The sequence below is a fragment of the Galeopterus variegatus genome, unplaced genomic scaffold (genome assembly GCF_000696425.1).
Source record: "Galeopterus variegatus unplaced genomic scaffold, G_variegatus-3.0.2 Scaffold3461, whole genome shotgun sequence".
NCBI classification, from domain to species: domain Eukaryota; kingdom Metazoa; phylum Chordata; class Mammalia; order Dermoptera; family Cynocephalidae; genus Galeopterus; species Galeopterus variegatus.
The window spans coordinates 104,129-111,514 of NW_007729572.1; positions in this window are offsets into that span (position 1 = coordinate 104,129).

The window sequence follows — 7,386 nt, forward strand, 5'->3', positions numbered from 1 at the left end:
AAGTAGAGCCTGGTATTGAGTGATGCAGGTGTTGGTGAACCAATGCTCGGGTGCACTTCTCAGGAGAGCTTGCACAAAGAGAGGTGCCACTAGTCTCATACTCTGCCCCAGAGTTAGTCTGCCTCCTTCACCAATAAAGCAGTTGTGGCTATAGCCTGGAGACAGGTTGGCCAGCTGGTGGCTACATTATTCAATCTCTTGAAGAGGTAGGTCACAAGCCTTTCCATGGACCCAGTGTCTGGGTGAGTACTCCCTTGGCTATACCTTGTTTCTCAGTGATAAACAGGGTGAAGGGCTTATTCACATCTGGTAGTGCTAAGGCAGGAGCTGTGGTAAGCACCTTTTTCAAGTCACTGAAAGCCTTTTGTTCAACCTCAATCCACAACAGGGAGGTTTGTTTTCCCCCAGTGCTAGAGTATAAGGGCTTAGCTATTTCAGCAAACCCAGGTATCCAGAGGCGGCAATAGCCTACTGCACCCAAGAATTTGTGGACCTCTTTCTTAGTCCTTGGGGTTGAGATTTTTAGAATTGTTTCTATTTTTCTGGAGGACAAAGTTCTCTTTCCTCCCTGTAGTTTGTACCCCAGGTAAGTAGCTTTTGGGGTACATAATTGGGCCTTCTTAGCTGACTCAATATCCCAGGGTTTGTAATTCCCATAATAAGTCTCTTGTGGCCTCTTTGCAGGTCTCATAGTCTTTAGTGGCCAACAAAAGGTCATCTGCATATTGTAGCAGCACCAACTGTTTTTGGTATAGCATAAGATCTTGGCTCAATGCTTCATCAAACAAAGTTGGGGAATTTTTAAACACCTGAGATAACCATGTCCATGTCAGTTGTCCTGAATATCCCCCCTCCGGGTCTGTCCATGTGAAAGCAAATAAAGGTTGGCTTATCTCAGCCAGTGGGAGGCTGAAGAAAGCATCTTTAAGATCTAACACGGTGTAGATCTGGTGAGATGGCGGCAGCAGGCTAAGGAGGGCGTAGGGATTTGGGACAGTTGGATGGAGTGTCTGCACATGTTTGTTCACATCCTGTAGATCTTGGACAGGCCAGAAATATAAAGTACCTGGTTTTTGTACTGGGAGGAGAGGAGTATTCCATGCCGACTTACATGAAACTAGAATGTTAGCCTCTTTTAGTCTTCGGATGTGAACAGGTATCCCTCGCTTAGCTTCCAAGAGAATTGGATATTGCTTTACTCAAATAGGAGTAGCCTGGCTGGTAAGCTGAACCATGATTGGGGGTTGGTGAGTGGCTAAGCCTGGGGGGTTTGTTTTTGCCCATACTCCTGGGATCTCCCATCTTAGTTCCTCCAAGGTGGAACTGGAGTTAAGTGGGGAAGCCTCTGTGGCTACTATGTATTCTTAACTGACTGGGCATGTTATCACTATTTGAGCAGGAGGTGCAGGATTAAATGTCAGTTCTGTTGTATCCCCCTTAAAAGATATGGTAGCCTGTAGCTTGTGCAATAAGTCTTGTCCCAGCAGTGGGTATGGGCAATTTGGCATGACAAGGAAGGAGTGAGTAATAGTTCCTTGCCCCAGGTTGGTAATTCTTGCCTTGGTCCAAGGGTAGGATTGGAACTTTCCTGTAGCCCCCTGGATCAAGGTTTTCATAGCAGATAAATGTCCATCAGTTTTAGTTAGAACAGAGTAAGTGGCCGCTGTGTCCATGAGCTTGTTTGCCCCCTACTTGTAAGGTTACGTTGGGCTTCTGGGGCTCATAAGTATGGAGCCCTGGCCCCGTCAATCCTCAGAGCTGTCTAGCTGTAGGACACGGGCGTTCTTCTTCTTTAGTCAGGGACATTTGTCTTTCCAATGTCCTTTTCCCCTGTAGAATGCACATTGGTCCTTCTCTAGGGGGGCCCTGGGCCTTCTGGAGGAGTTTCCCTTCTGTCCTGGTTGAGGTCCCAAACCCCTGGGTACCTTTGTTGTAGCTCTTTGGGACTCGGTAAGTGCAGTCACCATTATCTTAGCCATTCTTTTTGTTTGTTTCTTTTCTGGGCTATCTATCTCTGGCATTATAGACCCTCTGGGCTATTTCAACTAGCTCAGACAACAGTTTACTTTCAAATCCTTCTTGTCTCTGAAGTTTCTTTCTAATATCTGGGGCTTACTGAGTAACAACAGCAATATTTATTGCACGCCTGTTTACTGGGGCCTCAGGGTCCACAGGTGTGTAGACTCTATAAGCTTCCATGAGGTGCTCCAGAAAAGCAGCAGGGGACTTGCTTGGCCCCTGTATTGTTTTGCTCACTTTCCAAAGGTTTGTGGGTCTCCAGATGGCTGCACAGAGTCCCTTAAGGAGAGTCTGGCAATACTGATCAAGGGCCCCCTTACCTTGATCAGTGTTGGGGTGCCAGTTAGGGTGGCTAAGGAGGAATACATGCTCGAGATGGATAGAATCATCAGAAGGTTGTCCATCTCCGCCCACAATGGTCTTTAATGCCTCACGGTGAATGTGCTCGTGTTCCTCAGAAGTGAAGAGGGTCTGCAGGAGTTGCTGGCAATCATCCCAGGTGGGCTGATGGGTAAAGAACATAATCTCCAAGAGGTAGATGAGACCTTGGGGCTTCTCAGAAAAGGAAGGATTCTGGTTCTTCCAATTATAAAGATCGCTAGTGGAGAAGGGGACATACACCATGAATGGAGCTTGATCTTGTGGGGTCCCCAGTGGGAGCGGAGCCTGCTGAAGTGGAAATAAAGGTGCGGGCGAGGGAAGAGTAGAGGAGGGAGCAGAAGGAGTGGAAGAAGTGTGATCTGGCTGGTAAGGGGTACCACTCTGAGTATGCGGGGGACTGAGAAGCTCTGTGGAGTCTGGTGAAGGCAGATAAGGTGGGGGAACCCTAGGGGTAACAGGGATGGGGGAAGGAAGGTCAGTGGGATCCTTGGAGGCATCCTGCAGGACCATGGGTGGAAGTTCCTTGATGGCTTCTCCGGAAGAACCTACTGAAGGGAGCGGTTTAGTTAGGAGAATTTTCCCCTTCTGGCCAAAATGTCACAGGGAATGGGGTTTTTCAGACTGGGGTCCCCTCTTATGAGGCCATGGCTGGAGACATCAAGTTCTTCTCACCACCCACAATTCAGTTAAGCTTCAGGGCCTTGAATCTTGGGTTCATATCTCACAACTCAAAAGGGCCCTTCTGCACTTTGGAACTGAACCTGTTGGAGACTTTAAGGTAAAGCTGACCAGGGAAATTTCTCCCCCGAAGCAGACAACATTGTACACATGGACAGCTTTCCCAAGAATATGGATCAAGATTTCTCTGCCATCATGAAAGGCTTATGCTCCCCCCCGCCCCTCATTTCCTGCTGTCCTATTTGTTTTCTATTCCCCACAGGAAAATCCAGGGGACCATAACCAGTGGACGGCTTTAGCTCAAGCTTATGCTTTAGCACAAAACCAGAGCAATCATTGGGTTTGTCGGCTAATACCAAAAAAATTCAGGAAACAATTCCACTGATACCATTGCCTTTCCATATATCCAATGAGAGTTAACCTGAAACTCTAAAGGAAGAGTGAAAAGCTATCCTTGATATTCTAAACATCACTGCTACTTGCTTTCCCAAACTCATTATAAACAACACTCTGACTTTTCCAATTAATAATCTGATTGTTATAAATATATGAAACCTATCAGAGTGATGCCTGCAAAAGGTATATTGTGCTTTCAGGCATCACACACTCAAGATCTGGAATTACCTATGTGGGTACAAGTAATTGTTTATATAATGTCACCAGATTAAATCCAGTATGGTCCCTTCTTTTTCCCAAATGTGGTTATATGCCCTTATAGTATGCTATAAAAGGGCCTTAAAAAAGTAAATTTACCACTGGATATTGTTCAGATGCTATGCATATTTAGGGACAAACAGATTTAACTGACTCTTGCTCAAATGTAATTAGATGGCCCTCCTTTCCAACTCCTGAGGGCCTACATTGGGTCTGTGGAAATCTCTTTTTTCTCTTCTGCCTCCTTGCTGGTTTGGATCTTGCTGTTTGGCCTGGCCTGCTCCTGCCTTTTGAATAGCCTCCCCTGAAACTGCCCATAATAGCTCCTATGATCGGAGGCCAAAACAATCAACTGAAATTAGCACCAACCTTGAAATAGATGAAGATCAGCTAATTTCTTCTGAGGAAAGATTCCAGTGGAGTTCCTTGGGGCTCATTCTTGGTGGTAGTGAGGTACCAGTTGCATGGAATTTAAAGCTAATCCATAAATTGGGGAAAATCTTGGATTTGGTAGCCAATCAGACTTCCCAGGGTTTCACATAGGTAGAAACCACTCTTCTAAAGTGGTAATATATGTATTCAACAAAAACACTTAGTGGAACATCATGCAGCAATAGATCTCCTTTTTGCTCAGGTTGGGGGCTTATCTTTGGTACTGAACAAAACTGAATGTTGTGCCCATCTTTCCCCTGATTTTGTTACTACAGAAAGCTTAATTAGAAAGGTGGCTGCTACTGCTGTTTCCTTAGACACTGCCACCAAATACATTAAGGAAATTTCTAAAGAGAAAGGAGCACATGATATGTTTATAGGAGCAGTTAACAGTTGGTTTGCAGGCATCCTAAACAGTGGATGGCAAACTTGGATTTTCCAAGGTTTTCTGATCTTTATATTTCTTCTAAGTCTCCAGATTATTATGATTTGTGTTACTATGCTAACAAAAATAAATGCCTCTTGAAATCAAGCCACTTTATAGTGAACTACGATCTTTAATCACTACCATCCTCTGAAGGACTATGACCAATTAGACTCAAATATTGTTGACTTGCATATATTGCCTGAACCTTGACTCGTTTGTTTTGGTTCAGTTCATTTTCATGAGAACTCTTGTTTTAGGAGTACACTTTGATTCTTTAGATAGTCATCATAGTCCTCCTGGTGCAGTTTCTCTTAAATGTTTTGTGTATAGCCATCCATCAAATATCAAACAGTCTCCCTTCCACTAGATCAGCAATAACATAAAGAATTGCTCAACTGGTGTGATGGTGAGACTGGTGAACTTCATACTGAGACCACAGATGAATTGTGAATTCCACACTGAGACCAAATAAGTCATTTGTGATGGTGACACAGTGGCAGCAATGCCCAAAGTTTTGGTCAGTCTGTCAAAATTGAGATACTGACCAAAATGGGGGAATTGTTAAATCAAATTAAAATTTGGCCTGAGAAAGCCATCACACTCACACACTTGAGTTCTTACATATGAACCACAACCTGTCTTAGTACATAAACAAATTGAAAACCTAACTTAGAAGTGTGCTTCCAAATAGCTGACAATCACAGCAGCCATACTTCAACCAGTCACAGGCAGCTAACTGTCTGAACTGTGTTCGAATAAGGCAAATGCCAAGCTGTAACCAATCCAGCTGTTTCTGTACCTCACTTCCATTTTCTGTACAGCATTTCCCCCTTTTCTGGCTGTAAATCTTAATCAACCACACAGCAGCAGCGGAGATGCTCTGAACCTATTCTGGTTCTGGTGGCTGCTGGATTCACAAATTGTTCCTTGCTCAATTGAACTCTGTTGAATTTACATTGTCTAAAGTGTTTTTCTTTTCTTTTTAATGCTAAGCAACTCTCTGGGATATAAAATGAAGTCTACTAGGTAAGCTGACACCCTTATTAGAGACCTCATCTATAATTATGGGTCAGAGGAGGGTGTGTTAGTTTGCTAAGGCTGCCATAACAAAATACCACAGAGTGGCTTAAACAACAGAAATTTATTTTCGCACTGTTCTGAGGGCTAAAAGTCCAAGATCAAGGTGTTGGCAGGTTTGGTTTCTTCTGAAGCCTCTCTCCTTGTCTTGCAGATAGCAAATGTCCTCACTTGGTCTTGCTGTGTCTTCACATGGTTGCCCCTAGGTCTGTTTTCTGTATCTTAATCTCCTCTTTTTATAAGGACGCTGGGCATATTGGATTACGGCCCACCCATATAACCTCATTTTATATTAATTACCTCCTTAAAGGCCGTGTTTCCAAATAGAGTCACATTCTGAGGAATTGGGGGTTAGGACGTCAACATATGAATTTTGTAAGCGCATGATTAAGCCTGTAAGAGAGGGTAAGTGTCTGATGCAGGAAGGAAGGACCTGTAGAGTCATGTGAGATTTCCTAGACCTCTCTCTGCTTTGTGGAAGCCTTTCTATAACCAGTATCTTTGAAATTATTAGTAAAGCTTGATGCTGGGTAAAATCTCTGGTTCATGTGAATCTAATCCTGGGTGTTAAGCTCTATCTGTACTGTTTGGATGAAATATTAATGTGTCAGTCTGTTATGTATGCTATATCATTCTTTGTGATTTTCCCTTTTAAGTTTCTCAAAATAAAAACAAAAGAGGTGGGGGTAAAGAACTTTAAGCTTGAACAAAGGTAGGAACATGGGATAGAGACAGACAAGGAAGACATTCCGAAATGGAAGCAAAGAGAAGGTGCCTGCCTCTGGTGGAAACCAGAAGAACCCCTCACAAGGAAAGCCACAAGAGCCATGAAATAATTCTAACACTCAACGAGACTAGCTCAAGCTTGCCTAAAAGATCTTGATTACAATTGTGCCAAGTTTTGCTTTCCATTTTATCACCCGCCTCAAAATACATAAACCCTCACTAACAAAGAATTAGTGCAGAGATTTCTCTGGCACCCAATTCTGGCTCTATTCAAATTCCTAGAGCTGTCAAAAATTATATTAGGCCACCTACACACAAGCTATACCTAGAAGAGAGAAAACAATCTGTAAAAATAGGGTACTTGTGATTATTAGCTTTATCTATTTATTTTTTAAAGATCGTGCGTTGAAGTTGAAAACTCAAAACCATAATTATCTGTAGAAATGGCAGGTGACAAATCAAAAATATTTTTTAAAACTCTCATTTAGTTCTGATGAGCACTTCTCCTTGCGATGTTCTTCTGGTATTCGTTTCCCTAGTGCAGCTCAATTTTTTTTCCTTTTCCAAGACATGTAATCCACAAAGTTTGTAACTCAAAATGAGCGCATCTAGGAGGTCTCTCGAGCCATTTCTGGACGAAGTCACCGATCCTGTAGGTTGCTAAGACGCAGGGCCGTGAAGGAAACAACCTGCAGCCTAAGGAAGGAAATGCCTTTGCATCGCTCTTCGGCACTTACCTATTTACTTCTTTAAGCCCGGGAAAGAGTAGGGGCTCCAGTGGCACAATGGCTGATAGGACGGTGACAAGCCAGGGTTCCCAACGTCAACTGTGCAATTGAGGACTTTGAAAGGAGGAAGAAAAGGAAAGCAGCGGGAGCGGACGTGGCGCCAGTGCGCAGACTCCGCGGCCGCGCGCAGGCGCACGAGGAAGGAGGGCGCCCGGGGGACTGCGGCCGGACGGGACGGGGCGGGACGGGGCGGGACGGGGCGGG